The sequence below is a fragment of the Rattus norvegicus genome, chromosome 1 (genome assembly GCF_036323735.1).
Source record: "Rattus norvegicus strain BN/NHsdMcwi chromosome 1, GRCr8, whole genome shotgun sequence".
NCBI classification, from domain to species: Eukaryota; Metazoa; Chordata; class Mammalia; order Rodentia; family Muridae; genus Rattus; species Rattus norvegicus.
Genome location: NC_086019.1, coordinates 228,373,465 through 228,386,391, shown reverse-complemented (window position 1 = coordinate 228,386,391; position 12,927 = coordinate 228,373,465). Strand labels below are relative to the sequence as shown.

At 42.4% G+C, this 12,927-nt stretch overlaps 1 protein-coding gene and 1 long non-coding RNA gene across 2 annotated transcripts in view; one reads left to right on the top strand and one right to left on the bottom strand.

Annotated features, from left to right (window-relative positions):
• Nucleotides 1-12,927, bottom strand: part of LOC120100000 (uncharacterized) — an 87,299-nt gene that overhangs the window by 16,573 nt on the left and 57,799 nt on the right. Inside the window, exon 2 of the long non-coding RNA XR_010061210.1 lies at nucleotides 1-12,927. This exon is cut by the window's left edge and continues 16,573 nt beyond it. This is a non-coding gene — a long non-coding RNA (uncharacterized LOC120100000).
• Gda (guanine deaminase) overlaps nucleotides 1-12,927 on the top strand; it is a 75,501-nt gene that overhangs the window by 22,510 nt on the left and 40,064 nt on the right. The gene's annotated exons all lie outside the window — the stretch shown is intronic.

Sequence of the window (12,927 nt, the reverse complement as noted above, 5' to 3'; positions counted from 1 at the left end):
CCTTCATGATGCCTTTGTTAAAATATGTAGTTGTAATTGGAATATATATTGTTTATATACAAATATATAATTTATATTAGTCATACTTTAATTTTAAGACTTGTGCCGATAAATTATAACGATGAGTGTAATCATCTTGGGTCTTCTTCATTTTAAAGTTTGATCCTAAAAGCAATTTAAATGTTTGCAGGTTACTGGAAGTATAAAGGACCCCCGATTAGCATAGCTTACCTGCTTACTGTCTCTAACAGAGGCAGCCCACCAAGAACAAAGCAGTTGTCAGGGAATAGAGAGTAGAGGGAGCTAGTCCCATCAGTGCTACTTTGATAGAACTGCATGGGTAAAGTAGCATCTTGCAGCCTGAGTTTAGTAGTAGGAAATGGCATTCTAAAGCACAAAGAGCACCATTGAAGAGCTGAGGCAGTGCGTGACCACTTGGGAGGAAACGTGATCAGACAACAGAATGGAGAAAGATAAGATAGCCAGGGCTTGAGAAAGCTGGTGACCTAGTCTTGTTTATCCTGTGTGTTCTTTGTTCAAGACACTTTCAGGCCAATGTTTTCTAATTCATGAACACTTTAGGGGGTTACATTTCTAACGCTCATGCCTCACGCTTCTAGCTTACCGGTTTTGATTCTCTATACATTCTCTGCCGTGTCTTCTACTGCTCCTTCCCTGATAACTAATCTTGTGGACATAGTCTGAAATCCATCTTCTAGAATTCCTTTAGTGTATAGGTTTGCTGGTCTCAAAACTTCCTTTAGAATTTATTTACTTACTTAGTTTTGCTCTGGCAAGGCCTTGATAATATAGCTCAGGCTGGCCAGGAACTCACTATGTATCCCCAAACGGCCTTGAATTCCTGATCCTCCTGCCTGTGTCTCTTGAGCGCTGAAGTGGCAGGCACTTGCCCTTCTCCCCAGCCTCCAGATCAATCTCCCTTAGCTTTTAAAGTTTAAAACGTCTTCATTGTGCCCTTGTCCTTGAAACAGTTCTGCTGGAGACCGACGTCTAAGAGGACAATTATTCGACTCTGAGCGTTTTGAAAATCATTGTCAATTGTTCTCAGACTCCCACTGTTGCTTCTGAGACTCCATGTCTGTTCCTTGCCTTTGTTTCCACTGTGCATTCCGCTCAGAGGATGCTCTGCTCGCCGTGCTCCTGGGCAGGCATTTTACATTAGTTCTGACAAGCTCAGCCCCTTTCTCTCCTGATATTGCCTTCCTCACACATTCTCCTTTTTTCCTTTGGGACTTTGGATAGGTATAGTTTGAGTTGGTAACTCTGTTCTGACTAAAACTTTTTGTTCCCTCCTGCCTTCCCTCACTCCTTTAAACTGTAAAGTAGCCCTGAGTCTGAAGCGTTATGTCACTCTCTCACATGTGCATCATCGTGTTCAGAGCTCACATTCACCTGTGCAGAGAGGACGCCCGTCTCCGAGCCTGGCTGTCCTGAGAGCTGCAGGCTGTGTTCCCACATGCTGCTGCCTAGCTCTGTTGCATACTCCATCACTCTGATAGTCCCATAGCCCACACTTTAATCCCCCAAAGCAGGCTACATGAACTTGTAACCAACACTAGGAAGACAGAGTCAGGCAGATCTGTGGGGTTCCCTGGCCACACACACACACACACACACACATACACACACACAGCATACCACATGCAGCCTGGCTTTGTCTTCCTTAGGTCTGACCTTTCATGTTTTCAAAGATTTTGACACCTCTTTCTTCTCTCTTTGCTCTTCACTACATCTGACCACTCAAATGATTGACAAAGGGCTGTCCCTAAACTTCCCACTTAGCCTACCTTACAACCGTCCTTTTTCATATGTGACTCTTGTTTGAAATATTTATTGGCTGAATAACAAATAATGTTCCAAATCGGTGTCTTAAAACAATAAAAACCATCATCCTTATAACTTTTATGGGCCATGGGTTCTAGAGAACTTCAGATCAAGGGCTCAGGGGGCACTTGGTAGGTATTTGGAAATTTGACTGGGACAGAAGGGTCCTCCTCCCAGGTAAGTTCATTCACACGGTGTATGTTGACCAACTGTTTCAGGAATCCTGGGAAGTCCCACCATGTGCTGAACACCTCATTTGGAGCATGTCAACACATGCATTTGGCATTTCTCAGGGTCAAGAAGGGCACTAGGCTCCTGTCCTTGACAGAAGGCTGTCAGACATTCTGTGGGCATGGTTTGGAACTTCCCTCTTCCCTCAGAGAGGCTGAAATTTGCTTCTAGCATCCCAGCAGATGGCCACTCAACCTCAGCGTGGCACTGCAGCTATGAGTGAAGTGTGTGAGTCAGTGGATGTCACTTCAATCCCATTTTACTTGTTAGAAGCTTCCATTCATGAACTTGAACATGGTTACTGACTCTTTTATTATTAGAGCTGGCTCGGCTTTATGGGATATATTATTTTCTAGAAAGTGTGACTGTGATAATCTCGATTTTTCTTCAGAGAAAATATTATCTAGTTCATGAAGGACTTTCATAATTTATTTACATGATTTTCTTGTTCTGGTCACTTCCTCCTAAAATTCTTCCCATTTGTTTTGTTCCTCCAAACCTGAAGACATACTATGAGCTTTGCCTCCATGAGGCAGTCTTCATTGCTTATAGATTACAGGCCCCAAAGTGTGGCTGTGAACATGGAAAATATGCAAATCTTACTAATTGGTATCAAAGATAATAGTGATTCTGTGACCTTTACTATTTTCTGTTACAAGATTAAAACTGGGCTGGGAGTGGTCATGCATACTTTTAATCCCAGCACCCAGAAGGCAAAGACAGTGGATATCTGTGAGTTCGTGGCCAGCTTGGTCTTAGATGGTAAGTTCCAGATGGCTATACAGTGAGGCCCTGAAGAGACCAGATAGAGAAACAGACAGACAGACAGACAGACAGACAGACAGACACACACACACACACACAGAGTTAATTTGAAGCTGAAGTTCAAAAGTGTTAACATAGTATTCATTTAGTACACTAACTTAAAACATTTGAAGCCTAGAAAATTAAATTCTCTTTGTAGAAATAAACCATGAGTTCCAAGAATAGTTTGAACAGTGCTCACTACCACCTTCTTGCTGTGTAACGTACAGAGTGAGCTTCTTTGCATCTCCTTAGCAACTTGTCATCCTGCTTTAGAAGTCAGGATGCTCTTCCAGCATCAAATCCTGTGAGTGTCAATATTTCTTGAGCTATTTCTAAGATAGCTATAAAATATCTCTAAAATAGTTCTCTAGGAGTTCCTTTAATGTGGTAGGGGTGTGTGTGTGTGTGTGTGTGTGTGTGTGTGTTTGTGTGGTATGCTGTGTCTATGTGTGTATGTCTGGCCAGGGAACCCCACAGATCTGCCTGGCTCTGTCTTCCTAGTGTTGGTTACAAGTCCATGCAGCCTGGCTTTGGGGGATTAAATTCAGGTCTTGCATGTACTTTACCAAAGCTGTCTCCCGAGACCCAAGTCCAGTCCTTTGAGTAGGAAGTGATGGTGTTTGTAGTTGGAGATGACAGAGCACTCTCACATTTAATTGAACAGTAAATCAGAGGGTTTGGGAGATTGCTTGTGTTAACAGAGTCAGTAAACAACAGAACCTTGATTCAAATGTAGATTCAGTCTAATTTTACCTCCTGGACCTCACAAAGGAGGTCACTACATGGGAGTGAAAAGGAATTTCTGCAGTATTTACCCATTACTGAGTTATTAGACTAGACCAGTATTGAGATTTACTTTTCTGTAGGGTCTGTATTAGTTTCAAGGCAGCTGTGACAAAGTACCACAAGCAGAGTCGCTTAACTAAGAGAAAGCCATTGTCCTCTAAGGTAGGAAGTCTAAGATGCAGGCATCAGTACCAGGGTCATTCTGGAGTCATACAGAAAAAGATGTGCTGTGGTCTTTCTTGTTGCCTGAAGAAGACTTACTTTTCCCTGTGTCTTTTGTACCGTCTTGTTTCTATGTGTCTCTGAACCCAAAAGGACACCAATCATGTTAGACTAAGGATCACTTCAATGACCCCCTCACTTGATTATTATTGTAAAGGCCTTAATTGTTAAACAAGGTCTCATCCCTTGCTGGGAGAGTTAGGGCTTTCACATAATATCTGGAAAGGTGGCATCCAATTCAAACAATGGAGCTGTAAGGTAACTTTTATGCCTGAACAAATGACTGTAAGAGAAGTAAACAAGAAAGGAGCTCTTTTATCCAAGCCCCATCGCTACCAAGATCATTGTGTCTTCTGTGGTCTATTGCTGTGGTCAGTTCATGTCACCATTTGGTTTTTTGAAAGGCCGAGTCAGGGTTTTTCCTGAATCGTTCCCAGTCTCGGCTTGCTGAATATAGTCTCTGAAAGACTTTTTTTTTTTGAGGCAGCTGCTGGATTTATTCACTTGTTTAATGATTTCAGGATTCAAATGCATCACTTAACTTTGTGTCTGACATTTGTGGTGAATTTCACTCAATGCTTAGTGCTAATTCGATACCATCTGAGCAGTTTCCTTCTTCCATAGTTGGTGGAGGCATCAAGGGATTCCAAATGCAGGAAGCAAAAATTAGGGTATAACATTTTGTATGTCAAAGCAATTTGCAGTATGTGAAGTGCATCCAAGTGTTCAGCACGGTCCCACCTGCTTGGCAAGCCGAGGGGCAGAACATGACCTGACTTCAGATGGCTGGTGCTAGGATGCTGTAAATGTTCCCATAGCTGCCATTCTGCATCCCATTGTGTATACCCCTCCTGTGGTCTTTCTTTCTAGTCATATGGCCAGTCCATATGTGTGTGCATCATAAGAAACAAATCCTGAGTTCTCAAAAGAGAATATAGTGTTTTGTTAAATACTAGAAAATTTGCTTGTGCTCATATAATATTGGTAAATTTGTTTGATTTTAATTGAGTCTTTGCTTTTATTAACTCATTTAACAGAAGGAAGGACACTTTCTGGCTGTGTTAGGTGCAATGACCAATAGAAGCATCCCTTCATCATCCGAGATTCTCCCAACATATCCCCGTCTCTTTTTATCCTCACCGCTCAGATCCTACATTTTTTTTCTGTAATGTTCTTAATTATCTTTATTCACCTACTTTATAGATTTATGTTTCTACATAACATACCGTTTAGTTGTAAATAAAAAAGTTCTTAAACTACTTTGGATTTGTAAAAAGTTGTAAGAAGAATACAAATAACTGTCATACGTTTCCCTAGGGTTAACGTTTTGCCAACTATTTTCTATTTTCCCCCAGCATCTCTAGACCCATGCTTCTCAGCCTTCCTAATGCTATGAGTCTTTAACAAAGTTCCTCATGTTGGGGTGCTCTACAGCCATAACATTATTCCTCTGCTACTTCATAACTATAATTCTGCTACTGTTGTGAAGTGTAATATAGTGTCTGATATGCCAAATGTCTGATATGTAACCCCTGTGGGGGTTATGACCCACAGATCGAGAACCCCTGCATATACACAAGTTATGCCTTTCTGAGCTAAGAGTAAGTAGACATCCCATTTGTGATTATTTCTTTCAACTGTCTACTTGACAAAAATCTAGACTCACCAGAGAAAACTGTCGCAGTGAGGAATTGTCTAGCTCAGATGGTCCTGTGGAAATATCTGTGGATTGTTTTGGTTGTATTAATTGAGGTGGGAAGACCTGCTCACTGTTAGTGGCTCCCTTCCCTGGGCAGGAGATCTTGAACTGTGTAAGAGTAGAGAGAGCAAGCTAGTACTAGCATGCTTTCATTAATTCCGTGGTCTTTGTTCTTAACCACATATGTAATGTAGAGCCGCTTCAAGTTACTGTCTTCTTAACTTCCCACAATAATAGACCCTGGAATTGTGAGCCCCAAATATCCCATATTTTTTTTAAGATTTTTTGGGATATTTTATCACAGCTATAGGAAAGGGCATTGAACTAAAAATGGGCACTAAGAAGTGGGACCATTGTTGTATATAAATTGATTTGGCTTTCAGACTTTTGGGACAGTTCTGTGGGGAAAATGTGGAAGAGTTCAGAACTAGAAAAGCAATCGACTACTGGAAACAGAGCATAATGGGTCCTTCTACGAGATGCTGAGAAAATTTTGGGCAATAAAGAGGCCAAGACCATGAAGTTTCAGAGGGGTCAAGGACTGTATCAGGAACTGGGAGAGGAGCTATTTGTATCCTGTTTTGGCTAAAAACCTGGCTTCAGTTTGTCCAGGTCTTGAACACCTGAGTGCTTAGTTTAAAGATAATGGACTGATTTTGTTGACAGGGGAAATTTTAAGATGGAAAGGTATTTAGACTGGTGGCTGTAACTGACAGAGAGACAAATTGTAGAGAAACCACTCTCACGACACTGGTAGAATGGAAAAGCATCCTGAGGGCAAAACCCTGTCCTTTGAAGGAGGTTCCCTCTTGTGAAGAGACACTTTTATTTTAAGGAAGGAAGCTTGGGCTGGAGAGATAACTAGCAGTTAAGAGCACTGATTGCTCTTCCAGAGGACCTGGGTTTGATACTTAGCACCTACATGGCTCACATTTTTTTCTAATTCCAGTTCTAGGGGATCTGATGTTCTTTTCTAGTCTCTATGGTATCAGGCATGCACATGGTGTGCAGATGTACACAAAGGCAAAACCACACACACACACACACACACACACACACACACACACACACACACATACACTCAAAATAAAATAAAATATAAAAACCCCTCAAGTTAAAGTGGTATGTTATGTCTTAAAAGCAGCTGTCTAGCACTGTTTCCCAGGAGTTATCATACAGAAATTGATATAGCTGTGGTCCTTGGGGGCCTGGATATACCTTGAGCTGGTAACAGAACTTGGCAGTAAATATCAGTCATGTAGTTCTGCTTTTAAAGATAAAAGATACAGGATTGAGGGGACCTAGAGAGCAGCTGAGGCCAGGCTATGTGTGACAGGATTTGGAGTCCCATGGAGAGATCCCAAAAGGCTGTTGAGTAAAGCTGTGAAGAAGAAGTCTCAGTTGCAGTGACGACCCCAGGATACTGGGGATGCCAGGACTATGGGATATATGCCAAGAAGAATGGCAGGCTGAGTAGAGCTAGCCTGAGGAACTTCTTATTCCTCAGATGGTGGGGCTTAAGGAGTAAGGCTGCCCGAGTTTGTGGAGGCCAGTTGACTCCATTACAAACCTTAGATGTCAGGTACAGAGCTGTGGATGTTGTATTGATTTGATCGCCCTTTGTTATGTTCCAACTCTTTCTTTTTAGAGATGGAAAGGTTTATTCTGTGCCATTATATGTTGGAAGTCTAAAACATGGTTTGGTTTCCATAGGAGCTCAGAGTTAACAGACTTCAGGTTTTTAAAATTGGAAGTTTTAAGACCATGGGGACTAAAAGTGTACTGTGTTATACACTATGAGACAAGCACAAGACTTCTGGAACAGTGGGTAGAAGGTTATGGCTTAAAGTGTGAAGTTGTGTGCAAAGTTGACAGGGGGTAGAGTTGTGATGTTTAAAGTATCTAATTGATACCATCTAGAGTCTCTTGGAACGAAAATCTCAATGAGAAAATCTCAACTTGTCTAGACTAAGTTGGTCTGTGTGTCCATCTGTGGGGAACTGTTTTGATTACATTAATTGAGATGGGAAGACCCACTCAGTGTGGGTGGTCCCATTCCCTAGTCAGGGGATGCTGAACAGTGGTATCCTGCAGAAAGTGATTGAGTACAAAGAAGCCTGTTTATATTCTTTGTTCTCTGTTTCTGATCATAGATAAAATGTAACCAGCTCCCTCAGGCTCCTACCACTATGACTTCCCACTGTGGCAGACTGTCTATGTGCCAGTAATTTTTTTTTATCAGCTTGACACAACATAGAATCATCTGTGAAAAGGGAAACCTCAACTGAGAAAGTGTTTTCAGCAGATTAGCCCATAGGCTAGTCTGTGGGGATTTTTTTCTTGATTGATGACTGATATGGGAGGGTCCAGCTCTATGTAGGAAGTCCTGCCCCTGAGCAGGTGGTCCTGCGTCTTACAGGAAAGCAGGCTGAGCAAAGCCAGCAAGCCAACAAGCAGCATTCTGCTATAATCTCAGCTGCAGTTGTTATTGTTGTTGTTGTTGTTGTTTTATTAGTTAACATCCCACTGTTCCCCCTCCCAGACTCTCCCTCACAGAGGTCCTTTCCCTTATTTCCCCCTCCCCTTCTCCTCTGAGAAGGTGGGGCGTGGCCACCTCTGTTTCTCCTAGTTCTGGCATCTTAAGTCTCAGCCTGATTAAGCACATCTTTTCCCACTGAGGCCAGACAAGGCAGCCATGAAGACTGCCATGTCCATTAGTTGGTGGCATAGACTCAGAGCTCCCAGGGGTGGAGGATTATTGACTCTTTTGGTCCTCCTGTGGGGTTCCCATCTACTTCAGGGCCTTCAATCCTTCCCCCATCTTTCCCATAAATGCTTCTGACCTCCATTTCATATTGGCTGTGGGTATCTGCCTCTGTTTCAGTCTGCTGCTGGGCAGAGCCTGTCAGTTATGTTAGGCTCTCATCTCCGTGTATCATTACTCACATCAGCAATGTTCTGCTTATGCTCCTGCCTTGGCTTTCATCAGTGACAGACCATGATCAGATGTAAGGCAAATAAACCCTTTCTTCCCCAAGTTGGTTTTGGTCACTGTCTTGTCACAACAAAATAAGACAAACTGTAAGTTTGGTTTATGCTCTAAGTCAAGTGACTTCTCTCAGGTTGGTTTTGTCAGAGTATTTTTATCACAGCAAACAAGAAACTAAGATACCATTCCCATTTAAATCCTTCATTGCACCCTTTCTAAACATTGGGGATGAAGCCTTATGTAATAATCATAACCATGCAGATTAGGAAATTGATGTGTAATTCTACTAGACAATGAGAACTCCTTCCGACCTTCTTCATGGTCTCAGTAATGCCTTTAAATGTCCCTTCCTCCGTCTGGGGCAGAATCGGCTCTGAAAATCCCAAGTCCCATTTGTGGGTCACACTTCTTTACTTGCCTTTCACCTGGGGGCAAGTCTTTGTCTTTCTTCATATTTTGTGTGCCAGACACTTTTCAAGAATTCAGAACTCTTACACTGACCCTCAGTTTGGTGCGCATGTTTCCTCGTGATGAACTTCAGCTGATACATGTGAGAAGGAATGTCAGAATCAATGTGACGTTCCTAGAGAGTCTTGCCAGAACATGGAGGTGTGTGCTCTTATTGGTAATGATGGTGTTAGCAATGTCCGTGGTCTTAGCCGTGTTTCTTCACTGGGAAGCTACTATTTTCTTTGTAAAATAAATGTTATGGGAGGGTACTTTTATAATTTAATATCCTGTTGTGTAACCAAATTTCAGATCCAGGGTTTAGCATTTGGTTTCATAATGGATTTCAAATCCTTATTTTTTCAATGAATTTCCTTCATGTTTTAGTATTGCAGCTTATTTATTGGTCTACTAAAGAATGTATGATTGTGTCCCCCTGTACTTAAAAATGTAGTATACAAACTTCTGGAGAAGTTTGTTTCTTAAATCACCTCTAGTTTATATGACCAGACACACCGTCAGCTGTCTGGAATAACCTCTAGGCAGATGATTTAGCAAACAGCCCTGTTTGCTCTGAACCCGGAATGACACCCAGCCCGGTGTGCTCTCATATTTACAAAGAGAATATTAGATCAGAAAACCTAAGTCCCTCATGATATTCTTTGGTCCCTTTGTGGTAATTTTCACTTCATGTTGCCTTAATAGACTGACTTTTGTTTTTCAAACCAATCTCAACTTTCCATTAATCAGTTAGATAGGAATTACACAAATATACCAATGTTTGTCTTTGACAAGGACTTCAGCAGTTTTTGAAGTAAAATATCTTTCATCTGTTCTTATCTCCCACAAGTGACTCAAAGGGACTTGTGTAGATTTTTGTGAGGAGTACAGACACATGCTACCTTCTTTTGTTGCATAGATTGACTATTTCATAATTGTCTAGAAGTTTACTCTACATCATGGCAACAAGCCTTTTGCCCAAAAAATTTCCATCTGGTGTTTGAAGCCTGTATCTTACAGGGACTTGTATCATAAGCTGATAGTCATTATTCATCTACTTTTGGCTTAAGTCTTTCTGAAATTATCGTTACTCCTAAATAGCCCTCATTTCACACGAGAGGCACTTGGACTTGTTTGCTTAACAGAAGGGACTTGATTTCCTCATCTGGATAACTAAGAGTTTGGCTGAGAAAGCCCCTGCTGGTTGGAACTTGCTATGGTTCCCGGAAACCTTGTTTTTAATGATCCGTGTATGTGGTTGACACCTTGCCTAGACTGAGACCATGCCAGGCACTTGAATGAACAAGCAAGCAAGGGCATCCTGAGCCCTGAGAGTCCAGAGGTAAGGAAGCCACTGAACCAGGAAGAATGCATCAATCATATTTTCCTGCAGATTTTTAGAGATTTCCTAAAAATAACCCTGAAGGCTGACCATGACTTACAGTGTGTGCTTACCTTTGGTCTGGATTCCTTCCACGTGTTTTCCTAGTGCTGAGCTGGGTCTCCGCTAGTATGTTTGGTGTTTCTGAGCATTCTGGACACACCCCATGTTGACCTTTCCTCAGAGGATTCAGGTTGCTCACCCCATCATGAAAATCCATGCTTAAACAGTATCTCTCCCGGAGACCATTGCATTCGTCCTTCGGTCCATCCATTTTTCACTTTCCATTACGATGTGTCATAGTAACACCATATGCGTCTTACCCACCATGAATTGATTGCTCCCAACTCCTTCGATAATTCTGTTCAAGCAGAGGTCCACGGACGGTATTGGATGGACAAAAAGGCGAACAAGAGCAAGAAGAAGGTGGGGTGGATGGGGAATTGATGCTCTCCCCACCCACTGCTCCGATAGCGTGGGCAGCATGCCTTTGGCTGCTGTGCCTCTTATTGTTTGTCGCTTCCTCGCCTCTGTTCCTGTGGTTGCCCCTTCCAACCCTTTTCCTCCACTTGATATTCATCAAGTATCAGTTCCTTCCTCTTACTGCCCAATTCTGACCTTTCCCTGAGACCTTTCCTGCCTGCACCACTGTCCCTCCCTCTGATGCAGTGGAGGAGGGCTCCACCATGCGCCCTCCCCTCCACGTATATCTTACTCTTTACCTATCTGGGTGCATTTTTCCTCCCCAGCCATAGGCTCTGTGTGTAGACACCAGACTTCAACCTACATGTTCACATGTGTGCCCATATCTACACCCATACCATATTATCATCAAAAGCATCATTATAATCTAGTAATCTAGATTTTAAAAAGATGCCTTAACATTATATTGTTATTGAAAATATCTAATCTCAATCCTGTGTTTCTATCCTGTCTTTGGCCATTTAATTCCCAGGTAAAAAAACACACAACTTTTATATGTATAATAAGCCTTAATCAGCACTGTAATCAGCCTTAGAACTGGGCAGATATCTATGCTCTATGCTATGATGTTTATTTCCCAGCTAAAAATCCCATTATATAATTTGCTACGTTTTATCTGGGCTGCTCTTACACCAATTCACCAAGCACATGGCCATTATTTTAAGATTCTTATTCCTTGCTGGCTTCTCCTCTCTTCCTTCTCCTTCTTCTCTCCTCCTCATAGTCTCCTGCAACCCCAAAGCCAGAAACACCAAGCCCCGCCTATCTCAATTCTGCCCAGGCTGTCAGCATCTAAAATAACTTGGGGACAAGGTCACATATCATTTGGGTCTACACGTGGACTGTCTCATCTCTGGGGGAACTAGGCCTTAGGGCCTGCAGTTAGCATCACAATACAAAGCAACAGACCAAACCTCAACATTATATAAAGGATAATTTTCCACTCAGCAGATATGTCTCCATTATTTTAATCATTCTTCTGTTTTGTTGTATCTAGCTAGTCCTTTCTGACTTTGAGATAATAGTCTTTGATTATGTGTGGTATGGACTTTGAGGATAGATGGAGTGAGAGTTTTGTAAAGAGGGTAACTATAAAACCAGCATTGTGAATGTCTACACTGTGAGTTCCCGGGAGAAATACTCCTCACTCTTAAAAGAAAATCTCGTATCTTCCTAAAAAGAATTTTTATAAGCAGTATAAGACTTTAAACTTTTAAACATTGGAGGTATGAATGACTTGTCGGATGTAGATATGTAGAGTACATTATTTCTAGCATTTTAGAAGTAGTCACTCCTTCAAATTAAACCACAATCTTTAAAATTTCCTGGATGGGAGCAGGGGTGATGTAGTAACATGTGCCTTTAATCTTAGCACTTGGAAGGTGGAGGCAGGCAGATCTAAGAGTTCAAAGCCAGCCTGATCAACATAGCAACCCTGCCAGGGTGATGTAAGTGAGACCAACATGTAGACTTTCTCTTTTCTCCCTCTTATTTGTTTGTTTGTTTGTTTGTTTACATCCCAAACACTGCTCCTTCCTCTCAGTCCCCCACCAAGAGTTCCTCCCCCTTTCCTCCTCCTCCTCTCCTCTGAGAGAGTGGGCCCCTCCCCCTAGGTAGTCCTTCACTCTGGTGCAACATCAAGTCTGTGGGGAGTTAGTGTCTTCTCCCACTGAGGCCAAATGAAGCAACCCTGTTGGGAAACAGATTCCAGTCAGGCAACAGCTCTAGGGAGAGCCCCAGCTCCAGTTATTTGGGGAACACACATGGAGATTGAGCTGCCTGCCTGTCCTCGGGGCCTTGGTCCAGCTCGTGTATGCTCTTTGCTTGGTGGCTCAGTCTCTCGAAGCTCCCAGAGGTCCATGTTAGCTGACTGTTGGTCTTCCTGTGGAGTGCCTATCTCCTTCAGAGTTTTCCGCCCTCCAACTCTTTCATAAGAGTCTTTGACTTCCATACAGTGTTTGGCTGTGGGTGTTTATATCTGTTTCAGTCAGTTGCTGGATAGAGCCTCTCAGGGGACAAGTTGTGCGAGGCTCCTGT